We start from the raw sequence: 20,201 nt of genomic DNA on the forward strand, positions 1-20,201 counted from the left end.
CATGGGCCTATTTCAAGTCTCACTCACATTGAGTCAGTTTGACCACCCTTGGACTCCTACCTGCTCCCTAGAATTCCAATTACAATCTTCCCACCATCATGATGCTTCCACGCAGAATTCATCACTCTATAGACTTTGACTGCAGGTAGCTCCTTGAGGGAATTCAGACATTTGGGTATGGTGAGGCTTTGTTTCTCCCAGGCCCTATCCCACCCAGTCTTGGTCAGCTCCTTCTTCCCACAGAAAGCAATTAGAAAGCTTTTGTTCTTTTGACTTCCTACAAAACGTTGTTGACACTTCCTGGGAGTAGGGGCCATGTCTTTCAGTTTCATATATCCAAAGTATAGCATTATGCCTGACACAGAGTAAGCACCAAGTATACGTTCCACTTGGCACAGAATTTGACTTTCAAACTCTGACCATCAGGCCTCTAGTGCCTCCTGATGAGGTTCTTTGAAGCATATTTGCCTTCTGTTACCTACCCACTGCCACAGTGATGCTTGTCCGTCCAGAGAGGGACACAAACAATCTCAGCCTTGGCAGTATTTATACATTTCTGATCCCTCACGAAAATGTCCAGGGTATGTGACAATGTCTAACAAAATTAACTGTCTGCTTATCCATTCAGATTACTCCTCTAAATTATGCAGGGTACTCTTCAAAACATTTATTATTTATTGCACAAACATTACCAGAAACAAAAATGGAATAACATACCCACAAGTCTACCAAAGCAACACATCCAACTTCTCATCCTTCCCTGATGTTTTCAAGTCCCTGTATGTGCAAAATCTCAATGCAGGATCACCCACACCATACAGACAATTTTGCGTTGTTTTTTCAAGTTAACATGGTATATACATTTTTATGAACATCCTTGAAGGCTAAGTGAAGCTCTGTTTTTACTTACCCTTTGATGAAGGGTAAAGGAAAGATTTAGACATAGATAGATTGAATTCTGGCCCTGCCATTAACTTGATTTTTAACCTGACTGTGTTTATTTAAACTCCTGTAAGCCCTCAGTTTGCTCATCAGTAACTTGGGTGATAGCACCTTACTCCCAGGCCCTATCCCACCCAGTCTTGGGATAAGCAAATAGTTAATTTTGTTAGACATTATCACATACCCTGGACATTTTCGTGAGGGATCAGAAATGTAAAAATTAATTGACTTCTGTATATAAAGTATATATATAAATACATATACAGAGATATAGTAGACATTAAGACATTAAAGTGGCTCATTAATAACATTATATTAATATTTTAAAACATGGATCTAGTGTGAATTAGAATATAAAGTATGAGTGAATAATTAAGAATAAATTCATGATAGAATACAAATAAATTCAACTTGGGCTCTACTCCCAGAACACTGAGTTTACATACACTTATCTGACATTAGGAAAACTTAGTTGGAAAAGTTAGAAAAGAACTGAAATCCATCATCACTTTTTCACAGATACGTTGGCATCACCTACCTCAGATCACACAGACTGTCAAAACTAGAGCTGGAAACAGAACCCCCATCTTCCTGAAAGCTGCTGAAAGGCCCTGACATCAAATATCACCCCCTCCCCTGTCATCACCACCACAACTGATATAGAACTAAAAGCAGACATCATTAATTAATTAACCAAATACTTATCAAGGGATTACAGTTGGACCAGAACAACTAGGGAGTTTTGATAGTTATGATTAATGAAATATTACAGAAAAGTAAGCAGAGGCTCAGAGAGGAGAGGCCACACAACTTCCCCAAGATCACACTGCTAGTTAATGGTGATGCTGAGGTTCAAATCCATGTCTGTGTGTCTCACGATCTTTCAACTAGAATTTAGCTCAATTTGTGTCAATAAGTGAGTTTCAACTAGAATTTATCTCAATTTGTGTCAATAAATAATAAACTCAATTCATGTCAGCAAAATGAGTGCCCAGTATGTGTCAGGCACTGTGTTAGGATATGGCAGTAACAGGACAGATACATCCATGAACTCATGGAGCCTACAGAATAGATGGTCAAATAGACATTGTAAAAGGGAGCAAAGCGTGAGTAGTGCCAGGAAAGATGAAGTACCTACAATGTTTGGAAACTACTCATGCAATGAGGACAAGTAAATGTGAGCCTCTACTCTGTGTCCCAGAGTTCAATTACATTATAGGTTAAACAGGTTCCCTTGGGCTGGCCTAGCAATGTAACAACCCCTTATGCATTATCTGTGGGAAAATGCATGCTGAATTCTAAATCGATGTTTAAACAACTTTGAGAGCACAGCAACACAAAAACTTGGTACCTATTTTTTTATATGATGCTTTAATGCAACAGCAGCAGATTTACCTTTCTCATTAGGTTCTGCTGAGCAGAAAAAAATTAAATTAGTGTCAGCATGTATTTCTAGAATGTAGACTAATTGAAGATGGGAGGATCAATCAAACCACAAAGATTAATAGTTGAGGATCTGCTCAGAATTTGGCACTATGCCCAGGCAGTGTAGAAATACAGGAAAAAGAGAAGACCTGTTCAGTCTTGTCCTTGGAGAGTCTGTAACCCAGATACAGGGCCACATATAAGGTCACTTATGGTAAATCACACCCTATGTCAAATTTACAAGAGACCGAGGTGAACAAAGTCTGAAATGAAAGAGGAAGATGTCTGTGGAGTGGGCTGGGCTGGGTCAGAGATAAGGGAAATTGATTCAGGCTTCCCAAGATAGCTCTGACTGGATATTCAGAGAGAGTTCACTGCAGCAGTGGGAAGAGTATTGACTGTGAGAAAGGAAGAAGACAAAGCATGCTCTGACATGATGAAGAGGCCTCTGAGGTCAAGGACTAGAGTTGGGAAGCACTGGAAGTAAAATCTCAGAGTATTGAATGACAGGGAATCTTGTCTTAGTCACGTTTGAATCACCAATGCCTGGCATAGTTCCTGACAAATAGCAGATGCTTCGTTAATGTTTAGTGAGCTGTTGGATGTAAACATATTGCCTTAGTTGAAAAGGGAAATAACAACAAACAAAAGAGGGCTAATCCTGTTTCACATGCAATAGGCAGGACTAACATGACAAGAGCAAATGTAGTACTACACATCATTAAATGCTAAATTCTACAATAAAGCAATATGTCAGAATGCATCAAAGAATAAGAAAGGGCCAAAGGAATCTAGGACTGTTTCTTAAGAGAAAGGGAAATTGGGTTGGGCTTATAAAAAAGGTAAGGTTTGGCTCACAAGGGTCAAAACTTCAGATGCCTATAGGATGTGAGCAAATAACTTCTAAGTACGAATCCAGTCATCGAGAGAACAATAGGGTGTAGTGGGACTGCGGCTTTTATTAAATAATTCTGCATGCCAAGCAAAATATATCTGAGGGCTAGATTTAGGCTGTGAAGGACCAGTTGGAGGCCTATGGGACAGGCTGGAAGGAAGATAAAAATAATTAGGAAACAGGGTAAATGACAAAGAAAAAAGAAGGAGTATAAACACTTGGTGGGAAAGTGAAAGACTGGGCTCCCCAGAATGCAAGAAAGATGTCAACTGAAAACAGGAGGAAATATGGTTGGAGGAAAAAGCTAAGTTGAGCTTGATTCCAGGTAGAAGAAAATAGTCAAAGATAATGTTATCAGGCTAGGTTGCTTGGAGAAACTGGGCTGAAATTAAACTTTTTATTTTCTAATATGGGCTGCTAAATCAATTGTGTTTATCTCTAAGACTAAAGTTATCTAAAATCTCCCTGAGAAAATGTCCTTTCTAGAACTCTTGGATTATTTGCTGGAAGCTTCTCTGGTGCAGTCCCTGGTTTGTTGCCCCCAGACTGGATTTGAGAGCTGGGGCACTATAGTCAGAGCTGTGGATCCAAAGCATCCTTAAAAAATAGAGCATCTCCTTCCACGGTTAACACATTTCACTTAAGGATTTACATTTATACCAGTTGAGCAAATCAAAGTTATAGTTCCCTCAGTAACTGTACCCTGGCCCAAACATAGCCATATTTTCTGCTGCTGAACGGGCTTTTAACTCATGACTCCCAACTGTGAAGGGGAGATTTAATTCAAACATTATGCAAGAAATGCTTTTTTGGAAAGCAAGTGGCTGGCCCAGTAAAGGTTCTGAGTATAAATGACTGTTCCTGTCAATGAGTGCTTTTATATAAGGGATCCCTGCAGACAGGAGCTTCCACAGCCCCTCCACAGTCTTGGGGAAAGAGCAGAAAGATACCTTCTCTGCAAATGAAAAGCTGCCATGCTTATTCATTGGCCAGAGTCCAGCTTTTTTACTGTAGGCAGCTAGTGCTGATCAGAGGCGCCAAGCAGGGCCAGGATTAGGGTGAAGGAGCTAGACGAGTGAGGTACTTGCCCAGGGAGCAAAATTTAAGGGGAACCAAAAAAAGCCTCAGCTATGGAGATAAAATTGAATACAACATTTTAAGATACAAAAACCACAAAAAACTCACAATGAATAAAATGTCAAACTACTTATTTTTTTAAAAGATTGCATTAAAAGGTTATTCATATTGATCACTGTGTTTTTTCGTATGCCCTTAAACTTTGCCTGGTATACCAGGCAAATGCCTCACTTGTTAACCCTAGGCCAGGTCTTGAGAAGCAGTGGAGATGGGTGTGGGATAGAGAGGAGGGAGAGCAGGTGGAGAGGACATCATGGGTTTGGCTGTAGGCAAACTCCTTTATGCTTTGGTCCTGGGAGATAAAGGAATATTGAAGAACATCTCAAGAAATATTTCTAGTTGTTGCCAATGGAACGGAACTTTCTGGATTATTAACTTTATTGGGAGAGTTCTAGTCAGCCATCAACAAAAGCTGCCTTCTAATTTTCCAGGTGGAGCCCCTGAAAATAAATGACTCAAAGATCATTCTTTAAGCAATGCCAAACTATCTACTTTCCAAGCCCAGCCGGCAGAGACCAGGTGACATTCAAGCCCCATGCCCTAGGTAAGAGAGGGCTTTCAAAGAGCCCAAGTGAAATGCTGTAGGCTGTGATGTCCCTGAGGACAGGGCAGGCTCTTATGCTCCCCCATGTCCCCAATCCCAGGTTAGCATATGCTAAATGTTGTTTTTGTCAAGTAATTACTAATAGATCTTTTGGTAGGAGGTTACACTGGTCGACTGAGAGTTTGGAGTAGTTAATAGGAATTTGGCAAGCAGCGTATTCCGGTAAACCCAGTCATATGGGTGTGGAATTTGCTGTTTTAACTGATGAGGCAGAGAGGAAATCCCTCATCTTAGCAGCATCCCATCAAACGAGAACAGGTGTACTTTGGGGAACTGCTCACCCTCAGAACTCACTCTTTGTAAGTGAGAAATTATTCCTTGAAGTTTCAAAAAAACTTTTTATTTTGGAATAATTTTAGCTTTATAGAAAAGTTGCAAAAATAGTACAGAGAGTTCCTGTAGACCCTTCACCCAGCTTCCCCTAAGGTTAGCCTCTTCTATAACCAGATTATAATTACCCAACTGTGAAATTCACTTTGATACAGCACTATTAACCAAACTATCGACCTCATTATAATGTTGCCAGTTTTCCCTCCATTTCCAATTCTGGATCCTGCATTGCATTTCATGGTTGTATCTCCTTAATCCTCCCCAAGTTGTAATGCAGTCTTTCCTTGTCTTTCATGACTTAACTTTTGAAAAGTCTTGGTATGTTATTTTATAGAATATGCCTCAATTTGGGTTTGTTTAATATTTTCTTATGATTTGACTGAGGTCCTGCATTTTTAGTAAGATGGCCACAGACATGAAACTGCATCCTTGGAACATCACATCAGGGGGAACTCAATGCTGGCGGTCTCATTATCTGGATGTTCACTTTGGTTGGTTTGATTAAGGTGAGGCCAGCCAGGTTTCTCATCAGAAAGTCACCATCTCCCTGGGGTTATTAAAAAATGGATATATCCAGGCCTTTCTTTTTTCTTTCTTGGAGAGCTTTTCTTGTTTCTGATTATTCCTTTGGGCCCAGGCAAAGGAAGATCCTTTGCAACTATGAAACTATCCTGTTCCGTATCATACCTTTGCCCATTAATTTTAGTATCTATTAAAGGTTCTTGCCTGTCACAATTGTTACGGCGGTGTTTCTGTAATTGAAAATGAACTTCTAATAATTTTTAGACCCTATTTAAGGCCAAAACCTACTGAGGCAAAAGATAACAATCTCCCTGTCAAACCTGGCCTGCCCTGAGCTGTGTGGAATAAACAAAGCAGATCGATCCAGGCAGAGCAGACCCCCGCATCAGCCATCCCGCCCCACCCTCACCCCTGCAGGTATCATCATCGGGGTCTCTTTCTCCCTGGCCCATGGAAGGCCTCAAAATTTTCAACACCACTAGGAAAGAAGCTGTTGCCAAACCATGAGGATGGGAATGAGAAATTAAAAACATTTTCCTTCCCTGGTGTAGGTTGGGTGTTTGATCTGTCCCTGAGGCATACTGTCTTTGACCAGTCCCATGAGAACCTTTAGATGGTTACAGATTGAACCTGCTGGGGAGAAGAGAAGAGCAAAGCAGCTCTCCTGGGCTTCTGGGCTTTTCTTGTTTCTGATTATTCCTTTGGGCCCAAGCAATGGTGTGCTATTTATCAATGAGCTCTCCAAGAAAGAAAAAAGAAAGGCCTGGATATATAGTGTTTGCCGATTTCTGTTGTGCAAATACTCCCTTCATGGTTGATTTCAAGCTACCAATGTGATGTCACTGAACACAGAGTTGGGAAGACATGCTCAGTAGCACACTGTTAAATAGGAATATGCTCAGTAGCATATTAGATGCAAATAACCTCAAGCACAGAGATAAGAATAAAATGCCATAAGATAATTGAGAAGTGATGAGTTTGAGTATTTACTACCTTTGATTCAGTACAGTTTATTTAATTATAAATTTATATAAATTAATTTTTAATGACAGCCTTCTTTAACAATTGCCTCCCAAAATTCCTAAAAATTTAATGCACGGTTTTCAAGCAGAAGCCAGCTCCTGCTTGCCACTGGTCCCAGGGCTCACCCATGCAGAGGCTGATCATGAGCCCTGAAGTGCTGGAGCCCCTGAACAGGCAGAATGACAGTTTCTTCCGGACCCTCCAGGAACCTCTGTGGGATCCAGATGCCCGGCTTTGCTCCAGCAGCAGCATCTGCTGTTTCTCGTCAGGAAGCCCTCCTGCCGAGGGAGGCTCCAGAGCATCTGGCGGCCACCAGGGCTGGCTTGTGGGTTGCTGTCAGTGTTTACCGGCTGCAGAGCCCTCCCTAGACTCAGTACCTGTTTACCTTTCTCCCAGGAGGCCACTTGGCCCTTAACTGTTCTTGAAAAAATTACAGGGATGTTTCAGAAGCAGCCTGGAACTGTGAAAGGAACATAGGAGGGGAAAAGAAAAGAGAGGGAAGGAAGGAAAGCCACATTTATTGAGTAAGGATTATATTCCAGGTATCATATTGGCTGTTTTCACAGATGTTTTTATTTACTGTGATTCTGACACACATGGGGAAATATTAACCCCATTTTTACAGAGAGGCTGTAAGACTTCCCAAGTCCCATAGCTAATGAGCAACACATTTGTACCCAGCTCTCTTCATCCATATATTCCCAGCATATGGGAGAGTGCACATGACAGGAGCTCTCTAAAGAATTTGCAGAATGAATACATGAATGTAGTCTGTTTGATTCCAGTTCTTTTGTTCTTACTGCCACCAGGGAAACGATGCTGGTGAAAGTGCTTTTAATCCGTGCAAGTGTAATGTGAACTGGAATGCAAGGTAGAGAGTGAGAAGCTGTTGACTTTGGAGTGAGAAGGGGTGAATCCTTATACTTTTTACCTTTTACTAACTTTCTCCCCTTGGTTGGGAATGTCACCTTGCCTCTCTCTGAGGCTCAGGCTCTTCACCATAAAATGGAGGTAGCCAGGAGGTGGGGCAAGATGGCAGACTGGTGAGCTGTATGTTTTAGTTACTCCTCCAGGAAAGTAGGTAGAAAGCCAGGAACTGCGTGGACTGGACACCACAGAGCAATCTGACTTTGGGTATACTTCATACAACACTCATGAAAACGTGGAACTGCTGAGATCAGCGAAATCTGTAAGTTTTTGCGGCCAGGGGACCCACGCCCCTCCCTGCCAGGCTCAGTCCCGTGGGAGGAGGGGCTGTCAGCTCCGGGAAGGAGAAGGGAGAACTGCAGTGGCAGCCCTTATCAGAAACTCATTCTACTGATCCAAACTCCAACCATAGATAGACTGAGACCAGACACCAGAGAATCTGAGAGCAGTCAGCCCAGCAGAGAGGAGACAGGCATAGAAAAAAAACAACACGAAAAACTCCAAAATAAAAGCGGAGGATTTTTGGAGTTCTGGTGAACATAGAAAGGGGAACGGCAGAGCCCAGGCCCGAGCTCAGGCCCTGAGGCGCATATGCAAATCCCGAAGAAAAGCTGATCTCTCTGCCCTGTAGACCTTTCCTTAATGGCCCTGGTTGCTTTGTCTCTTAGCATTTCAATAACCCATTAGATCTCTGAGGAGGGCCCGTTTTTTTTTTTTTTTTTTTTTTAATCCTTTTTTCTTTTCCTAAACCAATTACTCTAAGAAGCCCAATACAGAAAGCTTCAAAGACTTGCTATTTGGGCAGGTCAAGTCAAGAGCAGAACTAGGAGAGCTCTGAGACGAAACGCAATAATCCAGTGGCTGAGAAAATTCACTAAACACCACAACTTCCCAAGAAAAGGGGGGTGTCCGCTCACAGCCATCATCCTGGTGGACAGGAAACACTCCTGCCCATCGCCAGCCCCATAGCCCAGAACTGCCCCAGACAACCCAGTGTGACGGAAGTGCTTCAAATAACAGGCACACACCACAAAACTGGGCGTGGACATTAGCCTTCCCTGCAACCTCAGCTGATTGTCCCAGAGCTGGGAAGGTAGAGCAGTGTGAATTAACAAAGCCCCATTCAGCCATCATTTCAGCAGACTGGGAGCCTCCCTACACAGCCCAGCAGCCCAGAACTGCCCTGGGGGGACGGCACTCACCTGTGACATAGCACAGTCATCCCTCAACAGAGGACCCGGGGTGCACGGCCTGGAAGAGGGGCCCACTTGCAAGTCTCAGGAGCCATACGCCAATACCAAGGACTTGTGGGTCAGTGGCAGAGACAAACTGTGGCAGGACTGAACTGAAGGATTAGACTATTGCAGCAGCTTTAAAACTCTAGGATCACCAGGGAGATTTGATTGTTAGAGCCACCCCCCCCTCCCTGACTGCCCAGAAACACACCCCATATACAGGGCAGGCAACACCAACTACACACGCAAGCTTGGTACACCAATTGGACCCCACAAGACTCACTCCCCCACTCACCAAAAAGGCTAAACAGGGGAGAACTGGCTTGTGGAGAACAGGTGGCTCGTGGACGCCACCTGCTGGTTAGTTAGAAAAAGTGTACTCCACGAAGCTGTAGATCTGAAATTAGAGATAAGGACTTCAATTGGTCTACAAATCCTAAAAGAACCCTATCAAGTTCAGCAAATGCCACGAGGCCAAAAACAACAGAAAATTATAAAGCATATGAAAAAACCAGACGATATGGATAACCCAAGCCCAAGCACCCAAATCAAAAGATCAGAAGAGACACAGCACCTAGAGCAGCTACTCAAAGAACTAAAGATGAACAATGAGACCATAGTACGGGAGACAAAGGAAATCAAGAAGACCCTAGAAGAGCATAAAGAAGACATTGCAAGACTAAATAAAAAAATGGATGATCTTATGGAAATTAAAGAAACTGTTGACCAAATTAAAAAGATTCTGGACACTCATAGTACAAGACTAGAGGAAGTTGAACAACGAATCAGTGACCTCGAAGATGACAGAATGGAAAATGAAAGCATAAAAGAAAGAATGGGGAAAAAAATTGAAAAAATCGAAATGGACCTCAGGGATATGATAGATAATATGAAACGTCCAAATATAAGACTCATTGGTGTCCCAGAAGGGGAAGAAAAGGGTAAAGGTCTAGGAAGAGTATTCAAAGAAATTGTTGGGGAAAACTTCCCAAATCTTCTAAACAACATAAATACACAAATCATAAATGCTCAGCGAACCACAAATAGAATAAATCCAAATAAACACACTCCGAGACATTTACTGATCACACTGTCAAACACAGAAGAGAAGGAGCAAGTTCTGAAAGCAGCAAGAGAAAAGCAATTCACCACATACAAAGGAAACAGCATAAGACTAAGTACTGACTACTCAGCAGCCACCATGGAGGCGAGAAGGCAGTGGCACGATATATTTAAAATACTGAGTGAGAAAAATTTCCAGCCAAGAATACTTTATCCAGCAAAGCTCTCCTTCAAATTTGAGGGAGAGCTTAAATTTTTCACAGACAAACAAATGCTGAGAGAATTTGCTAACAATAGACCTGCCCTACTGGAGATACTAAAGGGAGCCCTACAGACAGAGAAACAAAGAAAGGACAGAGAGACTTGGAGAAAGGTTCAGTACTAAAGAGATTCGGTATGGGTACAATAAAGGATATTAATAGACAGAGGGGAAAAATATGACAAACATAAACCATAGGATAAGATGGCTGATTCAAGAAATGCCTTCACGGTTATAACGTTGAATGTAAATGGATTAAACTCCCCAATTAAAAGATATAGATTCGCAGAATGGATCAAAAAAAAATGAACCATCAATATGTTGCATAAAAGAGACTCATCTTAGACACAGGGACACAAAGAAACTGAAAGTGAAAGGATGGGAAAAAATATTTCATGCAAGCTACAGCCAAAAGAAAGCAGGTGTAGCAATATTAATCTCAGATAAAATAGACTTCAAATGCAGGGATGTTTTGAGAGACAAAGAAGGCCACTACATACTAATAAAAGGGGCAATTCAGCATGAAGAAATAACAATCGTAAATGTCTATGCACCCAATCAAGGTGCCACAAAATACATGAGAGAACACTGGCAAAACTAAAGGAAGCAATTGATGTTTCCACAATAATTGTGGGAGACTTCAACACATCACTCTCTCCTATAGATAGATCAACCAGACAGAAGACTAATAAGGAAATGGAAAACCTAAACAATATGATAAATGAATTAGATTTAACAGACATATACAGGACATTACATCCCAAATCACCAGGATACACATACTTTTCTAGTGCTCATGGAACTTTCTCCAGAATAGATCATATGCTGGGACATAAAACAAGCCTCAGTAAATTTAAAAAGATTGAAATTATTCAAAGCACATTCTCTGACCACAATGGAATACAATTAGAAGTCAATAACCATCAGAGACTTAGAAAATTCACAAATACCTGGAGGTTAAACAACACACTCCTAAACAATCAGTGGGTTAAAGAAGAAATAGCAAGAGAAATTGCTAAATATATAGAGACGAATGAAAATGAGAACACAACATACCAAAACCTATGGGATGCAGCAAAAGCAGTGCTGAGGGGGAAATTTATAGCACTAAATGCATATATTAAAAAGGAAGAAAGAGCCAAAATCAAAGAACTAATGGATCAACTGAAGAAGCTAGAAAATGAACAGCAAACCAATCCTAAACCAAGTACAAGAAAAGAAATAACAAGGATTAAATCAGAAATAAATGACATAGAGAACAAAAAAACAATAGAGAGGATAAATATCACCAAAAGTTGGTTCTTTGAGAAGATCAACAAGATTGACAAGCCCCTAGCTAGACTGACAAAATCAAAAAGAGAGAAGACCCATATAAACAAAATAATGAATGAAAAAGGTGACATAACTGCAGATCCTGAAGAAATTAAAAAAATTATAAGAGGATACTATGAACAACTGTATGGCAACAAACTGGATAATGTAGAGGAAATGGACAATTTCCTGGAAACATATGAACAACCTAGACTGACCAGAGAAGAAATAGAAGACCTCAACCAACCCATCACAAGCAAAGAGATCCAATCAGTCATCAAAAATCTTCCCACAAATAAATGCCCAGGGCCAGATGGCTTCACAGGGGAATTCTACCAAACTTTCCAGAAAGAACTGACACCAATCTTACTCAAACTCTTCAAAACATTGAAGAAAATGGAACACTACCTAACTCATTTCATGAAGCTAACATCAATCTAATACCAAAACCAGGCAAAGATGCTACAAAAAAGGAAAACTACCGGCCAATCTCCCTAATGAATATAGATGCAAAAATCCTCAACAAAATACTTGCAAATCGAATCCAAAGACACATTAAAAAAATCATACACCATGACCAAGTGGGGTTTATTCCAGGCATGCAAGGATGGTTCAACATAAGAAAATCAATCAATGTATTACAACACATTAAAAACTCGAAAGGGAAAAATCAATTGATCATCTCAATAGATGCTGAAAAAGCATTTGACAAAATCCAACATCCCTTTTTGATAAAAACACTTCAAAAGGTAGGAATTGAAGGAAACTTCCTCAACATGATAAAGAGCATATATGAAAAACCCACAGCCAGCATAGAACTCAATGGTGAGAGACTGAAAGCCTTCCCCCTAAGATCAGGAACAAGACAAGGATGCCCGCTGTCACCACTGTTATTCAACATTGTGCTGGAAGTGCTAGCCAGGGCAATCTGGCAAGACAAAGAAATAAAAGGCATCCAAATTGGAAAAGAAGAAGTAAAACTGTCATTGTTTGCAGATGATATGATCTTATATCTAGAAAACCCTGAGAAATCTACGATACACCTACTAGAGCTAATAAACAAATTTAGCAAAGTAGCGGGATACAAGGTTAATGCACATAAGTCAGTAATGTTTCTATATGCTAGAAATGAACAAACTGAAGAGACACTCAAGAAAAAGATACCATTTTCAATAGCAACTAAAAAAATCAAGTACCTAGGAATAAACTTAACCAAAGACGTAAAAGACCTATACAAAGAAAACTACATAACTCTACTAAAAGAAATAGAAGGGGACCTTAAAAGATGGAAAAATATTCCATGTTCATGGATAGGAAGGCTAAACGTCATTAAGATGTCAATTCTACCCAAACTCATCTACAGATTCAATGCAATCCCAATCAAAATTCCAACAAACTACTTTGCAGACTTGGAAAAGCTAGTTATCAAATTTATTTGGAAAGGGAAGATGCCTCGAATTGCTAAGGACACTCTAAAACAGAAAAACGAAGTGGGAGGACTTAAACTCCCTGACTTTGAAGCTTATTATAAAGCCACAGCTGCCAAAACAGCATGGTACTGGCACAAAGATAGACATATAGATCAATGGAATCGAATTGAGAATTCAGAGATAGACCCTCAGATCTATGGCCGACTGATCTTTGATAAGGCCCCCAAAGTCACTGAACTGAGCCATAATGGTCTTTTCAACAAATGGGGCTGGGAGAGTTGGATATCCATATCCAAAAGAATGAAAGAGGACCCCTACCTCACACCCTACACAAAAATTAACTCAAAATGGACCAAAGATCTCAATATAAAAGAAAGTACCATAAAACTCCTAGAAGATAATGTAGGAAAACATCTTCAAGACCTTGTATTAGGCGGCCACTTCCTAGACTTTACACCCAAAGCACAAGCAACAAAAGAGAAAATAGATAAATGGGAACTCCTCAAGCTTAGAAGTTTCTGCACCTCAAAGGAATTTCTCAAAAAGGTAAAGAGGCAGCCAACTCAATGGGAAAAAATTTTTGGAAACCATGTATCTGACAAAAGACTGATATCTTGCATATATAAAGAAATCCTACAACTCAATGACAATAGTACAGACAGCCCAATTATAAAATGGGCAAAAGATATGAAAAGACAGTTCTCTGAAGAGGAAATACAAATGGCCAAGAAACACATGAAAAAATGTTCAGCTTCACTAGCTATTAGAGAGATGCAAATTAAGACCACAATGAGATACCATCTAACACCGGTTAGAATGGCTGCCATTAAACAAACAGGAAACTACAAATGCTGGAGGGGATGTGGAGAAATTGGAACTCTTATTCATTGTTGGTGGGACTGTATAATGGTTCAGCCACTCTGGAAGTCAGTCTGGCAGTTCCTTAGAAAACTAGATACAGAGTTACCATTCGATCCAGCGATTGCACTTCTCGGTATATACCCGGAAGATCGGAAAGCAGTGACACGAACAGATATCTGCACGCCAATGTTCATAGCAGCATTATTCACAATTGCCAAGAGATGGAAACAACCCAAATGTCCTTCAACAGATGAGTGGATAAATAAAATGTGGTATATACACACGATGGAATACTACGCGGCAGTAAGAAGGAACGATCTGGTGAAACATATGACAACATGGATGAACCTTGAAGACATAATGCTGAGCGAAATAAGCCAGGCACAAAAAGAGAAATATTATATGCTACCACTAATGTGAACTTTGAAAAATTTAAAACAAATGGCTTATAATGTAGAATGTAGGGAACTAGCAATAGAGAGCAATTAAGGAAGGGGGAACAATAATCCAAGAAGAACAGATAAGCTATTTAACGTTCTGGGGATGCCCAGGAATGACTATGGTCTGTTAATTTCTGATGGATATAGTAGGAACAAGTTCACAGAAATGTTGCTATATTAGGTAACTTTCTTGGGGTAAAGTAGGAACATGTTGGAAGTTAAGCAGTTATCTTAGGTTAGTTGTCTTTTTCTTACTCCCTTGTTATGGTCTCTTTGAAATGTTCTTTTATTGTATGTTTGTTTTCTTTTTAACTTTTTTTTCATACAGTTGATTTAAAAAAGAAGGGAAAGTTAAAAAAAAAAAAAAAAAAACAAGGAAAAAAAAAGATGCAGTGCCCCCTTGAGGAGCCTGTGGAGAATGCAGGGGTATTCGCCTACCCCACCTCCATGGTTGCTAACATGACCACAGACATAGGGGACTGGTGGTTTGATGGGTTGAGCCCTCTACCACAGGTTTTACCCTTGGGAAGACGGTTGCTGCAAAGGAGAGGCTAGGCCTCCCTATGGTTGTGCCTAAGAGCCTCCTCCCGAATGCCTCTTTGTTGCTCAGATGTGGCCCTGTCTCTCTAGCTAAGCCAACTTGAAAGGTGAAATCACTGCCCTCCCCCCTACGTGGGATCAGACACCCAGGGGAGTGAATCTCCCTGGCAACGTGGAATATGACTCCCGGGGAGGAATGTAGACCTGGCATCGTGGGACGGAGAACATCTTCTTGACCAAAAGGGGGATGTGAAAGGAAATGAAATAAGCTTCAGTGGCAGAGAGATTCCAAAAGGAGCCGAGAGGTCACTCTGGTGGGCACTCTTACGCACACTTTAGACAACCCTTTTTAGGTTCTAAAGAATTGGGGTAGCTGGTGGTGGATACCTGAAACTATCAAACTACAACCCAGAACCCATGAATCTCGAAGACAGTTGTATAAAAATGTAGCTTATGAGGGGTGACAATGGGATTGGGAAAGCCATAAGGACCACACTCCACTTTGTCTAGTTTATGGATGGATGAGTAGAAAAATAGGGGAAGGAAACAAACAGACAAAGGTACCCAGTGTTCTTTTTTACTTCAATTGCTCTTTTTCACTCTAATTATTATTCTTGTTATTTTTGTGTGTGTGCTAATGAAGGTGTCAGGGATTGATTTGGGTGATGAATGTACCACTATGTAATGGTACTGTAAACAATCGAAAGTACGATTTGTTTTGTATGACTGCGTGGTATGTGAATATATCTCAATAAAATGAAGATTAAAAAATAAATAAATAAATAAATAAATAAATAAATAAATAAATAAAGAAGCCAGAAGAGAAATCTTAAACTGATCTCAGAACATGGAAAAATTACTGTCTTTCAAAATTAAAAGTTAAAAAATGAAAAAAAAAAAATATGGAGGTAGACATAAACACAAACAAACAAAAAGTGATGTAAGAGGAAGCACTTCGCAGGTTAAGAGGTGCTGCTTAAGTATAAGTCTGTCACCATCCACCGAAAGCCATTCCATTGGCCTAAGAATAGCATATTTAACACCATGGAAGTCAGAGAAAGAACAGGGCTTAAAAACAGAATGGCCTTGGACACAGCCAAAAGTAAAAGCTTCTTATCCATTTCAGCTCTAAGCTTTAGACTTAATTAGCTGTTCTCTGTTTAGAATGCACCATAGACAAAAGAATTTCTGTAAGCCTTACCTCCCTGTCTTTCATTTGAAATACAGGGTGCACAAGGGTTAGAAGAAAATCCTGCTGCTTTTGCACAATAGTATTGATTCCTGGGAATTACATGGTAATGTAAAGAAGCAGTAGCAGCCTCCCTTCAAACCTGCAGCAGGGAGGATGCCTGGGATCATCAGAGAGTCCAGATCTTAGAGTGGCCACAGGAAACATACATCGAGAAGAAGACACCCAAGCACAGACTAGCAGGGTCTGGTTCTTTCGCATAAGGCAGGTCAGAGGAAGGGATTACCCCAGGCATGCCACATTTCCTTCCCCACCCATAGGGCCCTTTTGTCAGGGCTGAAAATGTTAATGTGCCTTTGCTGTCAGTGTCTGATCCTCTTCAAGGAAGGGGCATGAGTGTGTATGTGCATGTGTGCGTGTTTGTGTGTTAAAAAGTACATGCACCCAAACCACACACACATATTCAACACATTAGACTGATCACCCAGAACAGAAAGGGGAAGTAGGGGAATGGAAGTGAGAGGTGGAGACAAAAGGTCATAAATACACACACACAGACACACACATGCACGCACAATAAGGGAGGACCTTGCACAGGCCAATGAGGGTGGTGTGTCATGAACTATGGAGTGTGACTAATTTGAACTCTCTGCACCAGAGGTTCAAGAAAGGCAAAAAGAAGAAGGGAATATCCTACTAGCACTCATAGCAGGATACTCCAGGGAGAAATCATGCCCAGATATTGATTTGGGGCAGTCATAGACATTGATTTATTCATTCCTTCAGCAGATAGCTTCATGAGCCGGGCATTGTGCTGGGGTGGATAAGGGAAGAAGGAAAGCTGCAAATGCAGATACAATTGTTTTCTGTCCTTAAGGCATTCCCAGTTCCAAAGCAGAAGCTATGACAGAGCAAGCACAAGCTGCTCCCAGGATCACAAGAGAGGGTTAGAGAAGGCTTCCCGTGGAGAGCGACATTTAATCTGCTTCTCAACGTTAGGTAAGATTTAGCAAGGCAAAGAGTGGAGGCAAATGCATTCCAGGCAGTACAAACAGCATGCACAGCAACCCAGAAGTGAGAAAAGGTGGCACGTTTGAGGAACTGAAAGAATTTTAGTGGCGTGGCGGCATGGAGAGTCGAGGTGAGACTGGCAAGGGGTGAGATGAAAGTGTAGGCTTGCTCTCTTGAGCTTCCGTGCTCAAAGCCTGCTAAGGGGATGCATGCAGGAGAGTGTAACACAAAGCACTGAGTCTGAACACACTGTTAGGAAAACAAGGAGAGGGAAGCCCTTGATTCTACCTGGGGGAGGAAGTGGGAATGGAATTGAGAAGACCTCAAAAAGGAAGTATGATCTGAGCAGAACCTAAAAGGAGTTTTGAATTTCACGTTATAGAAGGAGTGGGAATTGGGAAGGGCATTCCAGGCAGGAGAATCTACCGGAGCAAAAGCCCTCCTTGCCAATGTCTAAGCTGACGAGTGAAAATATCAGAAACCCGGAAATGTTCCAAACTAAATACAGTACCTCGGTAAAACCCCCCGGATTTAATCAATGCACTCAAACTAAACAAAAAGCTGATTCCTGTGCATTCCCTGGCTCCGTGGTTCCAAGGTTCAGAGTCAAACACCACCATTTCCTCCTCAGAAATCGGCGTCATCTTTGCCCACTACATGATTGCTAAGCAGGGTACAAACTCATGACTCACCTTTCTCTTAGAGGAATGAAACATAAAAACAAAAACCCTGTTTCAAGAAGGGAAAAACCAATTCCCTCTGGGTCTGGCACAAAATTAAATTTTATGAGTTGCTCAGCAGCCGGCGAGCCACAGAAAGAAGCCAGTGTGAAACTGCCTTTCAAAGTAACTGGAGTTGATGCCTAAACTTGCTCAGTGAGGGAGGGAAATGGAGTTAATAGAGCCAGAAGTCAAGCCTTTTATCCTTCACCTGAGCCTGTCCCTTTCATATGCTAAGTGCAACTCTGGCAAACTGGGTGAGAGACTTTAACACTATCATTAAAAAAATATCAACCGCCATGCTGAGGCAGGCATCCTCCCCTGAGTCATATGCCACCCGGCGTTGCAATGAATAAGGTAATAACAGGGAAACATCGCTTCCTCGTGCCAGGCCTGCAGTGGTGGGCTGTAATTACCTAAACAATGACAGTCAATTGAAGACAAGCATCCTTTCCCATCCCCCAAATGCACAATGCCCTCCAAGCAGAAGGCTGGCATCCTGCACTGCAATTGCTAAATTTCCTCGTGTGGTTGAACCTCTGGGCAATGGTTCCAGTAAGTGGACATATTCCATGCCTGGGTTGGGTGGAGGGGTGTTCAATGGTGCCTACTAAGAGCAGGTAAAAAGTGGCTATATGCTTGTCAGTAGAGAGGATCCAAACAACGGGAAGAAAAATCCAGGATCTTTATGTGGGCCGCTTTTTTAAATGAGTTTTCTTCAACATTTCCAATTTTGAGAAGTTAGTGCCAATAGAAACCACACAGCACTTCTGATGGCCTGGAGTTTTAAAGGCTGGATCTTTGCACAGGCCATGTCGCCACCACCAGATGAACATGAATTTACGAGCATGAGCACAAATGAATTTATGTGAAGACTTTGTCCTTTTATGGCTTGATTGGAAGATGCTTGATTATAGACGAGAGAGGGCTCTTAAATTAAGAAGGGAAAGGAGTGAGGCTGAGCCCAGCTGTTCTGTTCCCGATAAATACTGAAGAAGAAAAAAAATAGGTCACGTTCTAGCAGTGGCTTTTAAAGTGTGGTCCCTGAACCAGCGGCATCAATATCACCTGGGAACTTAAAATAATAAATTCTTAACACCCCACTCCACTCCCAGCCCGACCTCATGATCAGAAGTCTGGGGTAAAACCCTGCAATCTGTGCTTTAACAGCTCCTCCAGGTGACTGACCCAAGTTCAGATTTGAGGCCCTCTGCACTGGAGCTGTGGTTCTCTACCTGGCTGACTGTTCGAATCCCTGGGTAAACTTCTCATAGTGTTGCCCCAGTCAACCCCACCAATTAGATCAGAATACCTGGGAGTGACACCTATGCAATGCTGTCATTAAAAAACTCCCCAGGTGATGTGAACGTGCAGACAGCATTGAGAGCCACCACATAGCAAAGCAAGAGAGATGTAGATTAGACACATTGGGACTTGCTGATTTTCTGTTTAGCTCAAAGTAATAATGGCTACAGAATGAGTCTCCTTCCCGGAAGAAGAAGCTTTTGAGAAGAGGAGAGAACTCCATCTTTGAGCTGGTGAGGTTAGATGTGAAGCTCGCCAAAACAATCAGAATTTTGTATCAAACTAAATGCCAAAAATAGTATTTAATAACTTTCAGCAAAGACAGTTTTGCTCTCCCTGGACAAGGGGTAGGATGGTCCCCACAGTCAGAATTCATCAAAAAAGCAACGTACTCGGGGGCAGTAAAGAGTGACAACATACCTCCCATACAACTCAAGTCCAGATGCCACAATCCCCAAGGGTTCCTCAGAGCCTCCCACTCATGCCTCAACTCTGAAGCCCTAAGTACGAAGGGTGTGTGAGACAGCAGCCTCTTCTCACCAGCCTCTGGTGTTACTGAATGTGCAAAGTGATGATCGCTTGACAGGATAGAACACCAGGAGGCCATTCCCCTGGGATGGCCAGAGTCCCACCACCTCGCTACACAAGTGAACTATGCACTGTGAACCCAAATCAGGAACTTGGCAGTGAGCCCTAAAACCTCTGTTCCTTAACCTGGGGTCCACTGGCATATTACCAAGTATCCATGACTTTTCTCCATTAAGGGGAAAAAGAGATATGAGCTTTACTCAAGTGTAAGAAACATTGCAAACTGGCTTTCAACAGGGAGCAGTAACATTCTTTTCTGCAGAAATTATAGGTTAACTCTCTTGTCCCTACACTATAAGAGATGTAAGACCAAACTCTCCCTTAAAAAAAATATTACTCTCCCTTAAAAAAAATATTAAAACATCATATAGTAAAGACTGGAACTAGCCTAACAACTGTCTAATGCATGTATTTATGGAAACAACACCATCATCATTAGCATTATC

The 20,201-nt window shown here is 41.5% G+C and overlaps 1 protein-coding gene across 1 annotated transcript in view; it reads right to left on the reverse strand.

Annotated features, from left to right (window-relative positions):
- DOCK2 (dedicator of cytokinesis 2) overlaps positions 1–20,201 on the reverse strand; it is a 431,071-nt gene that overhangs the window by 235,114 nt on the left and 175,756 nt on the right. The gene's annotated exons all lie outside the window — the stretch shown is intronic.

This window comes from Choloepus didactylus, chromosome 11, assembly GCF_015220235.1.
Source record: "Choloepus didactylus isolate mChoDid1 chromosome 11, mChoDid1.pri, whole genome shotgun sequence".
In the NCBI taxonomy this organism is placed as follows: domain Eukaryota; kingdom Metazoa; phylum Chordata; class Mammalia; order Pilosa; family Megalonychidae; genus Choloepus; species Choloepus didactylus.